The sequence below is a fragment of the Tiliqua scincoides genome, chromosome 8 (assembly GCF_035046505.1).
Source record: "Tiliqua scincoides isolate rTilSci1 chromosome 8, rTilSci1.hap2, whole genome shotgun sequence".
In the NCBI taxonomy this organism is placed as follows: domain Eukaryota; kingdom Metazoa; phylum Chordata; class Lepidosauria; order Squamata; family Scincidae; genus Tiliqua; species Tiliqua scincoides.
The window spans coordinates 26,362,435-26,381,530 of record NC_089828.1 but is presented as its reverse complement, the minus strand read 5'-3'; the positions used below and the strand labels follow the sequence as shown (position 1 = coordinate 26,381,530).

General features: G+C 44.5%; 1 protein-coding gene across 4 annotated transcripts in view; it reads right to left on the bottom strand.

The window, feature by feature from the left end:
• TLN2 (talin 2) overlaps positions 1 to 19,096 on the bottom strand; it is a 225,182-nt gene that overhangs the window by 156,694 nt on the left and 49,392 nt on the right. The window contains exon 1 of one of the 4 annotated variants that reach the window (XM_066636593.1): positions 7,981 to 8,352. The exons of 2 other annotated variants lie outside the window; for them this stretch is intronic. The gene's annotated coding sequence lies outside the window, so the exon portion shown is untranslated. Of the gene's footprint in view, positions 1 to 7,980; positions 8,353 to 19,096 lie in introns of those variants that run through there. One more of the 4 variants, XM_066636590.1, reaches the window with a different exon arrangement.

Sequence of the window (19,096 nt, the reverse complement as noted above, 5' to 3'; positions counted from 1 at the left end):
GGAGAAAAAAAAAAGGCTTCACTTCAAAAGGATCTTTTGCAGGTCTTGCCATAAACCTGAACATGAAACTGCCTGCCATTTAGCTAATGCTCAGCAGCAATTTCGTCATGCCGGGGCTGGAAAGGGGATCAATACAAAGAACAGAAAATCAGGCTGATCATGCAGTTTGTATTTAGCAGCTGAAGCTTTCAGGACTCAATAAAATCAACATATTTTAAGGGTCATAGTTGTGCTATTTAGAACATCCCAAAGAGCAGGAAAAAAAGTCAAACTTCCCAAATTCTAAGAAATTCTAGTCTTCATGTTTTCACAGATATCCAGTTGCCTTTATGGGGCATATATAGGGTGCCCAATTTGACAGAAATGACCTGTTCAGGATTTTCTTAGGCAGAAGATGCAGTTGGTCTCTCCTGGGCCCATCCTTTTACTAGAGAACTCCAGTTCTTTGCCACAATGTTTCATCCCTTGTTGATGAACTATGCCTCAGTACCAGATCCCCCCGCCCCAATTTTTAAAGGGCCCCATCCTTACATGCAGTGCATCAAATTTCACTGTTTCTTCACCTGCTTCTTGGATTTGAAAAGGAGAAGATCGGAGTAAAGACATGGAGGAGAGGAGATTATGGGGCTAGAGCCTCAGAGTGTCTAGCACATCATTCTTCCTGCTGTCCCACTTCTTCTGCTGTGTTCCCCACTTCCATTCAAATCCAGGAAGAAGCAGGTAAAGCACCAATCAAGGTGGGCTGACCCAGCCACCCCCTGCTAATCTGCTGCTCGAAGTGACAGTCACAGTCGGCCTCATGGATAGGCCAGTCCTGTGAACCTTCCAAACACAAAACATGTGGCAATGCTCAAACACTACATTTGTATTCAGCGTCACAGAAAGTAGCATCATGAAACACCAACTTATTATTCAGAAGAAAAACCCTGCATTGCTACCTTGAAAACAGAATGGACAACAGAGCCTGCCAAATGAACCAAACCGTCTGAACTGACAAGGAGCTGCTTTTGACTCTCAGAGATGACCCATGTGCCCCATGGCCAATTTTTTTTTAAAAAAAATTCTGTACTCGCCTTCTGCAGTAATCACATTTCAAAACGAAATTGCCTTATGATTCTCCATCCACGTTAGCAAGTAAGAAATTTCATCTTGGGCAAAGAAACACAGCACTGAATCCTGGCAGAAAGGTTTACGCAAGCGGAGCTAATTACATCTTTGCCGTAAGCAAAAGTATATAGCTTGGAAGAGTGTCAAAGCCTTAAACACCCCCCAAAAATAATGTAATCAAAAATTTACACAACATCCTCAGCCTGCCTGGAAGACAATTACATTTTCCAAAACACACCATGGCAGACTATCGTACAGCAATGGCCATGGAAATCTAGCAACGATCTTCTTCAGCTTTCAGCCAGAAAACTTAAATGCATGTTAACCTGAGAGTCTGGAAATGATAAAGTGCCTTGTGGAACCGCAGGGACTTAACAGATTAATTTTCTTTTCATGGACCAGAGCCTATTTCATCGGATGCATGAAGTGTTATTCTCAGCTGTCATTTGTGTTGACTCACATCAGTGTTGGCCCAAGACTTCCCAGGGCCTGAGGGGTATGCCAAATATCATGACCCTCCTTGCTTGGTGCTGTGCCATGCCAACTGGCCCCCACTGTTCCCTCTACTCCCTGGATCTGAAAAAGGAAGAAGTGTGGAGGAGAGCAGTGGGCTACAGCACATCTTGCATGCCCTCTCTTCTGCCCTGTCTCCCTCTTTCCCAATTTGTCATCTGAGGTGATCACCCTAAGTTGGCCTCAAGCATGGGCCAGGTCTCTCTCCCCCACCATCACAGATACATGGATAGAGAAAAATCTAAAATTGCAGTTGCCATTCACATCAACAGTAATTTGTGTTCCCCCACTAGTGTCTGAAAGTTGTCAGATATTTGATGCCATTTTTGATGCCAGATTTATCTTCATTAGTTCTTTTTGCATTGAAACAGACAACATTTATCCTACATGGACAGCACAAGGGCATTGTTGTCAAATGACAGCTTATCATTGTGTGGGAGATTATAGAGAAAATGAGCTTTTGGTGGTGGGTTTGCTATAAATTACTGATAACCAAGTGGATCTGCAATGGATGAGACTGAGAGGACACTTATCTTGATCAAAGATGGCCTAAGCTACTTCATCTTTCACTTTGACCAACAATGTGATACAAACCAGCAACATGCAGTTCAAGAGTAGTGATGCAGGATCCCTCAATAATGTAGCAGAGAATGCTGCTGGGCACGCTTTAGATTACATATATAAACACAATTACTTAGGGCAGCAGTGTCCTCAGATTAGACTGACTAGCCAGCTAGCATTCTTAGGGTCCTCTCTCTCTCTCTCTCTCTCTCTCATGAATCTGCCCATCCTTTTGGGTTATCATCAGAGCTCTCCTTCATGTTCCCCACCTTCCAAAGAACTGTTGGCAAAGACCTTGGACATGGCCTTCATGGTTACAGCCCCCAGACTGCACAGCCTCCTTGCTTCTGGAGGTCTGTTTTTGTTTGGCATTTAAGTCAAATCACTTGCTCGCTCATTTTTGCTTCTCCTCTGCTTTAATTTGCTGTTGTGTTCTTAATTTAAGTTGAACACTTCTTGTTTTGATCGGTGGTTAAGAACCACGTTGAGGGGGGTCATTTTGTGGGGTGAAAGATGGGATATGTCTAGAATCAGAGTTACAAAGAATTTAAGCCACTGGGTGGCCTTGAAAATTAACACAGGAGGGTCCAGGTTTTATTCCTGGCAGCCTCTCTGGGTAGGGCAGAGAAAAATTTCCTGTTTGAAACCATGGAGAGCTGCTGCCTGTCTGGGCTGATAATACTGAGCTAAACAGACCAATGGCTGACTCAGGATCCAGCAGCTTCTTAAGATGGAATTTTGATTCTCCATGGCACGACCCCTTTTCCCAATTTTCATCCACGGTTCTTAATGTTGGTTATTTTCCCTTGTTAATTTAATGACTGCTCATTTTTACATGCTTCACCAAGCATAGTTCTTAATGCCTCCTCAAAGTCTGAAAGTGTTCCAGGAGCGCTTCGACGAGAGCTCCTTCAATTTTTACAATGACTGGGGTTTTCCCAGAGTACACGGCTACGAGTAGGAAACAAGCTCTTGAAACCAAATTAATTGTTGCTAGATGCCCAGAACCAAGTCACAGGTTGGGTTAGAATATATTCTATCAATGTCACACAAGCATACCTACCACAGCTGAAAGTGTCGTCCACAGAGATGGTCATATAAAATACCTCCATAGCTACCATGGAATTGTGATTTAAAAAACTGCCATGGCTCAGACACACTTTGTGCAATCAGTGGGGGCTACATGTACACCTTCAACATGAGGTTCGGCAATTTCCTGTTGAACCCTCCCTTTGATATTGCTCTGATGAAGAATGGTGCTGCTCCTACACTGTTCACCACCCTACTCACAAAAAACCTTTTGGAGAGGTCCATCTGAGAGCACCTGCTATGCAACATTTTTGTTAAGGCATCAAAGCTCAACTACTGCTACTCCTAAAGAATGTTGAAGATATGCCTTGTTGGTTTGCTTCAATTCAAAGACAGGTGCTGACAAACAGAAGTGTAAAAATTGTGCTATGTTCAGACAGACAACTCAGAATCCCCATTCTGCTAGAATGGGTACACACTGCTAGATTGTGTTATTTCACTTTGTACTGGGGTGGGGAGGGGAGAGGACGAAGAGATTGGAAGAAAACCACCTATCAATGAACTGCACACATCAGGCAAAAGGATAATAGAATACTAGATTTGGAAATTACCTCAGAAGTCATCTAGTCTAACACCCCACAGGCAGTTACAGTGGGCCCTCCTTATCCGTGGACTTGGCATCTGTAGATCTGAATATCCATGGATGCCAAGCCTGTGGCTGGGGGGGCTCAGGACCTTCTGGACATGACTGGAAGGCACTTTGCTGAAAAACCAGTGCTTTTCAGAAGAGTCTGGGAGGTCTTCTGAGGTGTGGAAAGGACGTTGTGCCTCAGAAGGCCTCCCAGACACGACTGGAAGGCATTTCTGTTTTGCCAGCTTCAGAGGAGACCGGGAGGTCACGCATGACCTCTGGAGGGCCGAGCATGCCCCCCAGGTAAGTGCAGTTTGGCACTGTGTTGGCCCCCATGGACTGCATTATCTGTGGAATTTGGTATCTGCAGAATGTGTGTGTCCTGGAACAGATACCCCGTGGATAATGAAGGCCAGCTATTGGTTAGCGACACTGTGCTATGGTGAAGAGGGATGGCTATTCTCTCCCTGCTAAATATAAGAGGAGCATTGCTTGAAAAAGTGCCTTTACCAGTTAGCAAGAATAACTGTATTATGATACATGGAAATGAGAGCTGATTCATATTAACACCTTATTGGTTCCATGCAGTATCATAATAACATCTCATTGGCTCTCAGAACAATCAGTCTCATAGGTCAGTTCTGAGTTAAAGAAATCTGCTTTTTGTTCCTTAAGGCAGTTATGTTTTCATTTTCTGGTTAATTGGCCATAACGTTTGATAGAATACAGATATTCTAATGTGCATTCTGCATTAAATTACCTTTCCAATGATATATAACATGATGGTATTATTTGTACATACCAAGATTTTCACAATTTTTGCCACTAGGGACAAGCTCAGCTTGTTGCCCCCCCCCTAAAGCTTGTTGCCTGGTGCGACTGCTACCCCCTGCACCACCTTAGCTATGCCACTGGTTCAAAACACAGTTTCGTATCACAAGATTTTAATGTTGTAACTCAAACAGCAGACTTAAGAGGCTAACTCCGACACATATCCATCCTCTTAGCATTTCTGGCCTCTTAGCATGGGACCAAGTTTGCTTGTAACATTCTAGAATCATATAAATCTGAGGCATGAAGACAGAGCTTCATGTTAGCAATTGTTTCTCACTAAATCACCATAAAAGAACTGACCATCTATACAAAATGGCTAAAGTCAATCCACAAGGGCAAACGTGGTGATGAGCGATGGGCTAATCTATGCCAACAGCCTCGGTATTGCACAGTATGTAGGTGGCACTGGGCGAAGTATTCTTGTTTGCAATTCCTATTTACGCACTCTGAAATGATGTGTTTGGTCCCAAGGGGCGTCTTTACTACCTAGCACAGAGGCAATTTAGAAATTGAAGGCAGTATTCACAGACACTACAGATCCAACTGGATGACTCAGATTGCAAGAGAAACAGCAATGACAGGAGATGCTGCTTTAAATCTTGACACTTTTGAATAATACCATCATGTTATATATCAACCAATGCATCATTTCATGCAGAATGCAATGAAACAAACCACTTTGAAATTATGTTATCAAAAGTTCTAGCCAAAAAAATCCAGTGGGGGCAGGGCAATGGTACATCATCACGCCCACCGCCTGGGTGTTGCCCCACCCACTGCATGGGAGGAGGTCCATCATAGGGGTGACTTGTTGGCCTCTTGAACCGGGTGATGCAAACCCTAGTGTTGCCACTGCAACTGAGACTTTTCCTTTCAATTTGCTGAAGTGTTCCAGGTAGCTCTGAAATTAAGGTTACAACATCAACCCAATTGTGAACACCAAAACCCCCCAGGACAACACCTAATGTGAGATGAGCACTCGTCCTGAAACACACCCATTTGATTTTTTTTAATGCTACTGCTAATATTATAGTTATTTTATACTGTTTAATTTGTAGTTTAAAATGATGCATTTTAATATTTGCAAACTAGTTTTAAACTATAAGGCAGCTAGAGGGGGAGCATTTTCTCACCCTCCCCCTTTCCTCTACTATGTAAACTGATTTGCAAACTTTCTTGTTGAAAAAGAAAAAAATAAATAAATATGCTTGATTCCATTCAGTTCTCCTATTCGCCTATTTGCGCTGTACTATAGGAGCATGAAAGCTGACACATGATCGCGGCAAATAGCCCAGCCACAATTGGAAACAAATTCCATGTTGCATGTTGGGACTATCCGGCTTCGGCGGCACTAAAAATGGCTGGCTTCTGTTCTCTGTGACAGGGGAACCAGAAGCCTGTGAACAGATCAGCAGCCATGCAAGGTTCTTTCATAACCAAAGTGCCTGGTGCTCTTGTGCTGTGCCCCTGGGGGTTGATGTTATCTTCCACCCACCTACCTACTCACTTACCTACCATATTTAGCCATTGGAGAATTACCTGTGATTCAAAACAAGGGATGTATCAGATGATAAATCTGCATCTGCACCACTGGTATTCCTAGGGGGGCAAGGGGGCAAATACCCTGGGGTGCCATCCTGTGACCCTTCCTCTAACACAATTTTTTTTAAATTGAGCCTGTTTTTGGGAACATTTTCAAGTCCTTAGAAGGCCTTTTAAGGGCCAGTGGCCTCTGCAGACCCCAGAAGGCCTTCTAAGACCTTCAGAATGCCAAAAAATGGCACTTATGGTTTTCCAAGATGGGGGCAACATTTTGCGGTCCTGGCCCAGGGCAGCACAGGGGCCAGTTCGTAATTGATCTGGAAGTAACATTTTCAGAACAAAGGTGCGACTCACATGATTAAATCTCTCCCATACATAAAACACCCTCACATTTCTACACATTGAAAACTAGAAGCCAGGAAGAAGGCTAGGCCAGAACCATTTTCCTCAACATCCAGTTTTTCCATGCTCAGGTTTTTGGGGTTTTTTAAAATAGTTTTTTTAAAATAAAATTGGAAGGGTATTCCATTGTGTAAGGGCCACAGTAATCTGAAATAGTATAACCCTGATATGAATTTACCACTTTTGTAAGAACTAGCTATGTTTCTCCGAGAAGCCATCCCTTCCAGTTCCAAAATACACACTCAGCATGCATGCCCAAGTTATCCTTGCAACCTTCTAATGTGGGTGTATTTCTGTTCCCTCACACCAGAGAATGAAGGCTATAGGAAACCACTCAAACCACAGAAAAGCAATGCCACTGAATGACTTCTGACTCAGCCCAATGTTTGGGTCCTGGCTCTGGCAAATGTCAAAGGCCCAGAGGAGAACCCAAAACATGCTGTAGATGATCAAGCTATTTGCAGCACACCCCACTTGAAAGAGACTGAGACCCACAAAATATCCTGAACAGTTTTGTTTTGAAACTGGGCTAGCCCAGTTTTGTTTTGAAAGCAAAGCGATTCTGCGTTCCCAGGATGACAGCTAACCAGTCCTGGATTAAGACATTTTTGAGCCCTAGTGCCTTTCTTGCATCAATTAGCCAGACTGTAAGTCTTTCAGGGCAGGGACCCTGCTTTTTCACTCTGTATAAAGTTGCATGGGCATTGATGATGTGATATAGAACCACCTTCTCCACTGGACTGGCTCCGTAGTTCAGATGATTCAAACCTGTCCTATAAGAGCACTTAAAAACTACCACCTGAGGTAGGCTCAGTAGAGTTTCCATTATGGAGATAGCCAGGAAGGAATTACTCTTGGGAACCTCTACCCCATCTCTTTTACACGTGCAGGAGCAACAAGCCATTCGGGGCACAAGTGCTCTGAAGCTTTTGGCACATTATATTTATATGACAAATGCTGCAACTCATCTTTTAAAAGTAGTCTGAATACAGAATACATAGAACATGTACAGGCTGGGTACATATAGCCATTTATAGTAAAACTTTTAGAAGGAAGACAGCATGGAAACTGGTGGCATTTTCACATATATCACTTACAGTACAGCTGCAAGGAAAGGCACTTTCTTTTCAGTGAAAGAGCAGGAAGCCAGTAAGTCACCCTTTGCAACAGCCATGAAATCCAGAGTGAATACGGCATCCCCCCCTTTTTGCTGAATGCCCCATTCAGGCTCTCATACAATATTTCTTGCACACACTCTCAAGGGCCTAATTGCTTGATTAGCATGCAACCCGTCCAGCGTTGTAACAGAATCTCTCACTTCAGCCGTGGAATTTCCAAGTAATCATTTCATTAGCACGTACCTCTAGCCTAGAAGAATCGCCGAAGCAAATCAAGCATTTCTTCCATAAAGAGCAAAAGGCTGTAACACCCTCGGAGGCTTAAGGGGTGTCCCTCTAGCAGGCTCTCCAGCCATTTATTGGATCAGTTGCCCCTACCCTGCTGCCGCCGGTAGCTGAAGGCTTCCCCAAGTCGAGATGTTTTGTCAGCATGAGAGAACCGGTTTGTAGCCGCTTCACAGCAGTTTCAGATCCTCAATCGAACAATGTGTTTGTTACTCCAAGAAGTTCTCTACAGTTTCATAAGGTCCCACTGGCTGCCCCTGCAGTCTGCAAAGTGCGTTTCCCAGTATTAGGAATTTCAGATCAGCTACAAAAGAATACTGAGTGGCTGTACTACAGTATGGTGGGAGGCTCTCAAGTTGCAATGCTATTTATGTCTGTTCAGCGATGCAGGCGCTAGTTACAGCTCTTATGCTAAACATGCAGTCTCAAAGGGGAAAGATTACAGGGGCTCTGTTAATACCTAGTCTCCAAGGGCAAGTTCACACAATATGTTCATGTGTACAGGGCATGTATGCAAAGCAGGCCTTTTCTCATCTAAAACTAAGCAGTGTTGCGCATGCACACAGATACATCTCCATAGAAGGCACAGTCAGCTCTTTGGGTTATGTAACCAGGGGCACAGTCCTAACCTACTTTTCAGCACAGATGCAGTGCTGACCCAAGGTAAGGGGACAGACATTCCCTTACCTTGAGGACGGTTCCATAATTGCCCATCCACTGCTAGATGCAGCGCACGCCCCATTTACGTGGCTGCCTCAGTGCTGGAAAATTGGATAGGATTGGGCCCCAAGTTTCTTACAGGGTATCTACACAATGTTCCATGCTGCCCTACACACCTGCAGGTGAGGTGAGGAGGTTACCACACAGAACACTCAGGCTCAGTCCAAGACTTTCTGTGGCCAGAGTCAGCACTTCAAAAGCCACCACCCCTTACCTAGTAGCCCACCAACTGCTGCAATTCCTTCTCCTCCTACTTCTTGACTTAAAAGAGAACGGAACAAAAGAAAGTGTGAAGAAGGGCTAAATGGTGGGCTAGAGCTTCCTCTCCTCCACACTTCCTCTCCCTTCTTTTTCAAATACAGGGAGATGAAAGACAGAAGCACCACTATGGTATGTGGTCAGTTACATTTTTTGTGTGTTGTACCTAATGTTTTCTAAGATCTCCAGTCCTTCACTGGAGTTATCAGAGAGATAAAACTGCAGATTTGGTGGTCTGGGGTAGTATCGTAGTTGAGCAAGGTGACGTACTAGCCAAAGGCCCACATTCATCAGAAAGCCCACTCAGGCCAACTCCCAAACCCTCTAGTACCCAATCCACCCTCAGAGGGAGGCAGATGCCCTAACATTAGGCTTTGCCCCAGGGCACCAGCAATTTGGTGCTGGCATTAACTGGGAGAGGAGAGTGCACGTTCCTTTACACAGTCTACACCAGGGATGTCTATCTCATGTTATACAGTGGGCCAAATAGCATTCATAATACCTGCTAAAGGTCAGATGTCATTAAGCAGGAACTGATGTCATTAAGCAGGTCATGACCAGAAGTACTTTTTGCTCATCTAGGAACTTACTAGCTGCAAATGACAGAAAATAGGCAAACCTTGATTATAATTTTCAAGATATAGGGCATCCCAATTATCAGGCAGGCTGCCCTTTCAACAGTAACACCTCAGCACCACTCAGCAGCTGATGGTGGTGCTGGAAGAGCCCAAGGGCCAGATAAAGAGCTTCCATAGGTCTTATGTTTGACACACCTGGACTACACTCCATCCTAGGAAGCTGCCTTCAAAGCCACCTGGGATGAAGATGCACAAGGTACAGATGGGAATTCAAGTAACCCCTAAGCAAAATTCTTTAGTTCCCAGTGCATTTCTGCAGCAGTGCAAGTGAATGGGAATGCAACGAGGCATCTGGATCCAGGTGTAAAATGGGAAAAATGGAGCTAGCATCTAGAACAGTGTTTCTCAAACTGTGGGTCGGGACCCACCAGGTAGGTCACGAGCCAATTTCAGGCGGGTCCCCATTCATTTCAATATTTTATTTTTTATATATTCGACTTGATGCTACCATGGTATGTACTGCATTTGGGGAAATGTTAAGGATCTGTACTTTTAACAGATTACTCTGTATATGCTTTTAACAATGATAGTCAATGGGACTTACTCCTGGGTACGTGGGTCCCTTTCAGGGAGAAGGGCGGGATACAAATAAAGTTTATTATTATTATTTTATTATTACGTGTGGGTAGGATTGCAGCCTAGGATTGTCAAAAATGTTCCTGCTTGATAATGTCACTTCCAGTCATGACATCATTTCTGGTGGGTCCTGACAGATTCTCATTCTAAAAAGTGGGTCCCAGTGCTAAATGTGTGAGAACCACTGATCTAGTTCTCAATACATTTTTCCAGACTGAGAAACTGCACCATTTGATTCCAGACAGCAAGAGCAAGCATCCTTAGTGAAATGTCAAGGAATGTGAGGTACAATACATGGCTTATATGAAAAATCATAGTCCCCAAACTGAAGCGTTTCATGCGCGAAGGAAAGCAACGCAGGAAAGGCGCTGAAGGATGAAGCATTAGCAAGAAGGTGCTGTGCCAAAGCACAGTCAATGTTTTCATATTGGAAGATGACATCACTGAAGTTCCTCAATTAGCTGCAGGAACCAAGTGCAAAAGCCAGCCGAGCACACGGTGTGCTGTCTGTTAGGTACCAAATGTGAAAAAAGAGAGATGAAAATAGGGTCGCTCAAGAAGTAGCATCTGTCAAGACTGGTTTAAAAAAAAAAAAAAAGGACAGCAGTCCCCAGAATAACTCGACTCCAACTGGACTCCAACTGGCAGAGACAGCCAGGAAGAGCCAAGAAGAACCAATTTTCTTATAAGCGGTAGTCTAGTAGAGAACTTTCAGTGACCACCCTTCGGCAGGAGGCTGTGGCCAACAGACTCTGGTCGTAATAGCTATTGGACTTTAGAGAACCCAACTCAGCACTCCCTCCCCAAGAATGAACATGAGGGGATGCAGCAACACTGGTCTTATCCAATTGTGTAGATGAGCTTTGCCACTGGAATGATCTAGGACCACATGAAGTGTAACCTTATCGACTTCTTAGTGCTCATGCCACTCAGGGCACAATCCTAACTTGTGCTGGAAACAGGCAGGCCAGCGGGCCTGTGCTGCATCCAGTGCAAGTTTGGGGCCAAAAGCAGCATAGCCCGGAAACTTTCACCTTACCCATGCCGTACTGCCATGGTCCCAATGGCCATACAACCTGACAAGGTGGCACAGATCTGAGCAGAATGGAGAGGCCAGGGGTTGCTGCACACCGCCTGGGAACAGGGCTAGGATCCAGCATAACTGCTGGATCCTGGCTCCGCCTCCCACTCACCGCTCACCCCACTCCCTGGAATGCCCTCTCCCCACCCTCCCCCCCAACCCGCAACACCTCCCTCCCGCCTCCTCCCCATTCCCCTCACACACACCCTTCCAAATCCCTATGTCGGCCAAGCTTGGCCAATGCAACTCACCCTCTCCCTGGGGCCATGTGCCAGCCTATCTCCCCAACAAGAGGTGCAAAAGTGCTGTATGGCACTTCTGTGACATGTCCAGGCCAGCGCAAGGGATTTACATTTGCCCAAGTGCACTTTAGGATTGCACCCTCAGTTGTTTTGTTGGATCAGTCCAAGATCCACCTTAGTCCAGCACTCTAGTTCCCACAATGGCCAGCTAGATGTCACTAAGTGCTTGGAAGTTGGTTACAGCCTGGCTGGTTTCAGACTTGCCCAGCTTTTTACCAGCATCTGGAATATATACTGTATGTTCACTTGGACACTGTTCATGAAGCTTCCATTTCGCTAATATGGTTAATAGGGGTTGACAGAGTTATTGTTTGTGTATTTGTCCAGGGACAAAACTGATGCTGTATTTGCAAACAAAGTACTACAAAAACCTCCACACAACAGGGCTGTCGGAATGAATTTCTGTACCTGGCAAGCTGATCACTAGAGTTACGCACAAAGGCCTTGTTTAATCGTGACCTGGACTGCAAGCGGAAAAGTCATGTTACAACACAGGTCGTCTTGCACAATTGTAGATAGAGGTTTGCCACCAGTCTGCACATAGGTTTGCCACCTTACTGCACAAACTTACTGCAGCTCTCCTAGCCTATCTAGGGCCATGGGTAGGCTACAGCCCTGCTGACATGTGGCATTTTTTGGCACAATCCTATTCTCGAAGAACACCAGCACAGCAACTCCTGTGCCAGTCTAAGGTGTCACAAAATGCACTGTAAAGTGCTCCACAACACCTGGAAAGTAAGACCTGTGCCTGTCCTACACAAAGGGGGGTTTGGGGCACTCAGGTTTCTTGGTTTTCAAACCCTAAAGCCCTCAAGGTCCCTTGCCCAGTTGTACTGCCACCACCCTGTACGTGCCAGTGCCTCACTCCAGACACACTGAGACCCTCTAGGCTTAATTCTATCCCTTGCAGGCACTGAGCGCTTTCTCCAATTAAAGCTTCAGTCCTCAAGTTACTAGACCTCAATGAGCACTTGGTAGCTTGCTGAACGGCTAGGCAGGATTCTGAACCTTTGTCCCCAACAGACAACTTAGTAAAAGAGATTTTAGTTTATAAAGTACATAAGGTTACACACTCTACAATAAGGCAGCAAATGCTAGAGGCATAAACATCTAGGAAACATATCAGCAATAGAATAATAAAGCTAGTTGGCTATCTCTATTAATCCCTATCTCTCACCTGGGTCAGCTTCTCTTGTAGATCTTTTAGCTCTAGGCTACCTGTGAGGCCAGATGCCCATAGCAGACAATGGAGCTTACCGCATGCAGGATGTTGCACCCAAAACTCTGTTCAAGCAGGAACAACACACATCCCGTGGGTACTCATTATTATACTTCTTATGCTAATAGTACTAAGGTGACTTCATACTTATTAGACTGTCCAATCAGAACCCTTGAGGAATAGAACCTTCTCGAAGTTGGCCTGGTTGCTAACCCCTCATAGTTCTTACCCCTCCCAACTGGAGATCCACATCTGCACTCTTGATAAGGCGCCTCTCTGTCTGCTAAGGTGCTAAACATTCCAATGGGTTGTAATTCTTGTTATCTGTCCTTCCTGGCCAGCAAAGGAGAGACAACAAATCCTCTTGTTTATTTACTCACATTCCTGCAGCTGGGAACTGCTAGCAACTTCTCAGTTACACTGTCTTAGTTTGGTTCAGGCTTCACATGCCAACCTAGGCTTAACATGTACTTATTCATGACACGACCCGCTGGTGCTGGATTCCTATGGCACGCCCAATGCAGCAAGTAAGCACCCACCGAACAGTGCAGGGGCTGTGCTCGCCCAATGACATCTCACCTCCTGAAATGAGCTCATACATCTTCTTCAACTGTGGAGAATTAGGAATGGAAGGGAACAGGCGGATTGCATCAGAAATAGGAAGGGCATATGAAGTAGTAGACCCTTAAAGAACTTTATTGGGATGACGACAGAAGGACTCAGAGCCAAAACAGATCTGCCAAGGAAGAGAAAGACAACAGCGAGCTGGAGATAAATTAACCATGAAATCTGGAGGAAGGCGGAAAAACGATAGTCACTGCAGCCCAGATCCTATCAGAACGGAGGCGCAATTTCCACCGCAAACAGCAAGGTAGACGCAAGTCTCACTGCACTGTCTACCCCAGAGGATTCCATTCATTTGGATCATTCTGTAATTAGAGCAGCCACTTTACAGCCGATCGTCATTTGCTTCTCTCGAGTACAGATTGTTTTGCATCCAAAAAGTGACTTCAGACTGAGCTACTCCAGAGCGTAAAGATTATATTGTTCAAATTCCATCCGCTCTCAGTTTTTAATACTGTATGCCTCAGATGGCCTGGCAGTGACATGAAAAACAAAAAGTTCCCTCAAAGGGAGGACATTAACTGGAAGCAGGAACTACCCCACCAAAACTTACACACTCCAAAAAGAGAATGAGCAATTCTGTTCCTTTTTTTCATTAAAAAAAAAGTATTGCTTGCAATCAGGGCCCATTTTGGGGGGGGGGGAAAGTAAAGGGGATAATTTGTACCTGGGTCCAGGGTCAAAAAGGGAGCCTAGGAGCCAAAGGAGGGGGCCCAGGAATTTCTTTGGGTCTTATAGTTTCCTATCTCATCTGGACTCGCTGCTCGTGAGGGATGCTGTATATGTGGCTCCTGCTGTTACCGAAAGCCAAAAGTGCAGGACCAAGGAATGCATACATAACAGTGTGAAATCTGGGAGGAATAGGGCCGGCTACAGTAGCTCTTTGGTGTGTAGATCCACTTGCCATAAAGGAGTGTTTAGGAGATCAGGGACACAGCTGAAGGGCTACAGCTGCTGCAGAAATATGTTTTGGTGCAAACAGGACACTTTCCATTCTAGTGTGAGCCTAAATACGATGATGCTAATTTTCTGCAATGATTTTCTATATTTAAAAGATTTTAGAGAGACTTAGGAGTGGTTCCATTTTACTGTATCTAGCTGTCAACACTGCACAGGCCGGTAGACTTGGGCTTTGCTTTGGGAAACCCTGTAGACTTGGCCTCCAAAGACTTTTCTAGCTGTCACCACCACCCCCCGCCCTGTTCTGCCCCCTCTCAACTCCTGTTCTGCCCACCCTTGACACCACCCTCCTCTGCTCTGTTTTATCTCCTTCCCCCCCCTTGGGAAGGGGCCCAAAGGAAACTTTATTTCCCTCTGATAAAACTCCTCTTGGTGGCCCTGCAAACCCAAATAGGAATAATGGCAGGAAGATTGGTTAAAAAACATGCAAGAAAAGAATGTGCACAAAAGTGTTTAATTAGTGGATATACGCTCACTGTAAATTCCCTGTTTTGCATATAGTCCACTTGTCTCCATTTATTTAAAAACCTAACTAACTGCCAGGTTTTATATTTTCTAAAAGAAAAGAGAACAGGGGAAATAACCATTATTATAGGCATATCCTCAGATCATAGCCTAGCACCAGTGAGGCTCATTGACATGAGTCTGCAAAACTCCCCCTACACTCCATCTTAAGGCTTCTGACTCTAGTGCTCATCATGGCCAGCTTCCCTCCCCACCCATTTTGCTCTGCTTAACAGCCTGCATTGTGTAATTTGTTTGGCCCTACTGGAACTATTACTAGTCTACGGCTTTTGTTTCCCAACCTCCCCCAACGGACCAAAAGAACTACCTAAAGTTTTTCATTTGCCTAAAGATGTCAAGCTGCTTTTTAGGGAGGCAAGGCCAAACAGACAGAGATAAAACATTCAGGCGAAGGACCCATCCAGCCCAAACTAGCATTGATTTCAATGGGGGAGAGCAAGGCGTATACTCCGTTCTTTCTGCAAAAGAAAGGAGAATTAACAGTGACTGAATTTTCCACTTTAGATTTTTGATAATTCTTTCACAGAATGCATGCATCCTACATGCGATCATATATTTCCATGGTTTGCAGGGGCAACGGAAGACATTAATCATTCTATTCCTTGCCAAAGAATGTCCAAGCAATGGCCAACCCAGAACATGTTCCTTGGGAAGAGGTCAATTTCAGGTAGTTACACTGACACCCACCACAACCGAATTCTTCATAAATGTATTGTTCTATGATTTAACACACAAGGAATCTGGACTAAAGTGATCAAGGTTCACAGCCCAAGACACAAGGGGGTGGAAACATTGGCTTTACCTCTGCAGCTCCTGGCCGCGTGGACATTTCTCCTAGTTTTCCTTCTCTTCATTCCCCTAGCCCTGGGGTCTCTAAACTTTCCAGTACTAGGCCCACATCATATATTTTACACATTTTTGCAGGTCGAAAAACATCACTTTTATAAATGACTGAATTAACTTTAAATGAATAAGTTTTATTTGGATCTTTTTGGTAATCAGCATGATACGATTCAGATTAAGAGTGAAATGTGACAATTACGAAGAAAAAATGTTGTGCTTAAATTGAGAAATGATATAATGAGTAAAAATGCAAAACGTTAGCCAAAAAAATTAGTAATAAAAATATTTGAAGTTGCTCAGGGCTGGATAACATCTTGTGGGGGGCCAGATGTGGCTACCGGGGCCATACTTTGGAGACCCCTGCTCTAACCTTCCATTTCCTCCATTCCTCTGAATATTACTCTTCCAACATTCTCCTTCACAAGCTCCTGCCTACTTCTTTCTTAGGCCCTTTTATGACCAGCCCCCAATCGAGGACCTAAGCAAATCATCAAATAGTAGCCAGAAACTCTCTAGCTTGCCTCTGTTGCAGTAAGCCAGTGGTTCTCGAAATTTTAGCACTGGGACCCACTTTTCAGAAAGAGAATCTGTCAGGACCCACTGGAAGTGATGTCATGACCAAAATGGCATCATCAAACAGGAAAATTTTTTAACAATCCTGGGCTCCAATCCTACCCACACTTACCTAGGAATAAGTCCCATTTACTATCATTGTTAAAAGCATATATAGAGTAGCCTTTTGAAAGTACAAATATGAAACATTTTCCCCAGTGCAGTCACATGCCATGGTAGCTCAAGTCTAATATATTAAAAATAAAATATTGAAATGAATGGGGATCCACCTGAAATCGGCTAGTTACCCACCTAGTGGGTCCCAACCCAGAGTTTGAGAAACACTGCAGTAAGCAGTTCAGCCATTCCCAGCCAGAGGTGACAGCATCATCATCTCCATTCCTCCCACATCGTTTTGTGCCTTAGGACAAATACGTGTATAAGATCTTGTCCCTTCCCATTCCAGCAAGTGGGATCCAGGATCACTGTTCCATCCACCTACTACTGCTGGCAAATAGGGGGAAAAAATCACACTACTTCTTTTCCCAAAGAAAACAAGCAAACAAGTTTCTTCCCCCTTTCGAAGACATTTTGCTTCCAGCCAGTTGGGACGGGAATGGAGCATCTCCGAAAAGGATCAATATCAGCTTGGCACGCTGCCATGCCCCCCAGCTACTGAAATCCGCACAAGCAGAGTATTGTTGACTTATGGACTATGGTGAAGATTCTTATTGTCTTTCCGACAGCAGCCAAGTGCAGCTTTCCGGAATCCCAACAATGTTATCTTTCTTTCCCACTTCCATAGTTTCAGATACGCCATGCGCGTTCAAGCGTCAAAGATGGCTTTGTGTATTGTATGCCTTTAAAAAGTGATTTTTTTTTTTTAAAAAAGACAGAAAATGGAGAAAGGCTTTCAGACACATGTTTTACTGAGAAAGCAGCACACTCTGACACTGGGGGCAAAATGAGTCCCTGTCAGAATGGGGGGAGAAAGACTAAAGAGACAACAGGGTGCTGTTCCTCCAGTTCCTTTCTTTAAGGCAATGGGATTTTTGCCCAATTTCTCTGTGGTCCTGTATGCCTGAGCCCCGACAGTCCCCCTTAGGACTGGCCCATCCACGAGAGCAACTGAATCGATTGCCTCAGGTAGAGGATAGTGGGGGAGTTCCCATCTCTATTAGCCTATTTGCTCCACCGATCTTGCTCCTCTTTTCACCTCCTTGTTTGGAAAGGGGACAGAGAAGAATTGGAAATGTGGAGGGAAGTGCTGAGTGAGAATACTGGAAAGTGGGAGGAAGAGAGGGTGGCACGTCATCGGGTAAAGGGAGTCACATTTGGCATGCCACCTCAGGTCGTCTTGGACTGGATCTAGTCCCCCTCACTGGAATTACGTGACACTTCATGCACAGACCCCCTCACAGTTCTTTCCTAACTTCTTGCCCATACCAGGTCCTGCATCTGTGCACAATTGATTACAAGAACCAGGCTCTTGTGTTCCATTTTTGTAGGGTTAGAGTGCCCACAAGTTGCATTTCACCTGTACCTGACCTGGCCCCTGTGGTTTTCTCCTCCCCCAACCTTGTCAGACCTCATTCCAAGAGGGGGTACATCTGCTCTAGCCCACCAGTGGCCACTCATTCTCCACACTTCCTTGTTCCTGTTGCTACCTTCTTCTTTCTCCAAAAAACAGGAAGAGAGCAAAATGGAAGGAGACAAAAAGACAGAGTACCAGTAGCAGCAGCAGTGGGGGTAGAAGCCACTGGTGCTAAGAAACCATCCTATGCCAATCTACTTTCTTAGTTGATCACCTAAATCCACCTCATTAGCAGGACATACAGCACCTAGGTTGTGGAATGCCCTCTCCAAAGTGATGACATTGTTAGCTTTCTGCAGTGAGCAGCTAAGACTTGGCTTTTAAAGAAACCCTTTGGATTCACAGAAGGTGGCCAGTATTTTTTCTGTGGAGATGGTTATTGACCGGTGGCTTTAAATGTTGTCATTGCAAGCTGTCTTGAGGACTTGCTATAAAATAAGAAATATAAATGAATATAAATTTCCCCTGTCTGTCTGAAAATTGAGTACAGGGATCAAGCTTGGAATTGAACATGAAACACACAGAATTATGTCCTGGAGGTACTAGGTTTCATTCTGATATTTCCATGTTCAAGACACACACTTTGCTGCAGTCAAACCAACAGAATGTTAAAGAAACAAATTAAACCAAAGACTTGCCTAGGTCTACCCAAAATCAATTAAAGACACATACAAGAAACTTTGCATTCAAAGCAACAGGCTTCCATCTACTTAGTCAACAATATTTCCACACATCTGGACCAAACGTTATGTCCCCAACTCTTGGGACCCTGTTTTTATCAATATCTACATTGTTTCTCAAACTGTGGGTCAGGACCCACTAGGTGGGTCATGAGCCAATTTCAGGTGGGTCCCCATTCATTTCAATATTTTATTTTTAATGTATTAGACTTGAAGCTACCATGATATGTGACTGCATCTGGGGAACTGATACAGGTCTATGCTTTTAACAGGCTACTATGTATATGCTTTTAACAATGATAGTCACTACTGGGTAAATGTGGATCGGATTCCAACCTAGGATTGTTAAAAATGTTCCTGCCTGATGATATCACTTCCAGTCATGACATCACTTCCGGTGGGTCCTGACAGATTCTCATTCTGAAAAGTGGGTCCCAACACGAAACGCTTGAGATCTACAGGCCATTGTTGCTGTTCTTATATTCTTAATGGCATCTCAATC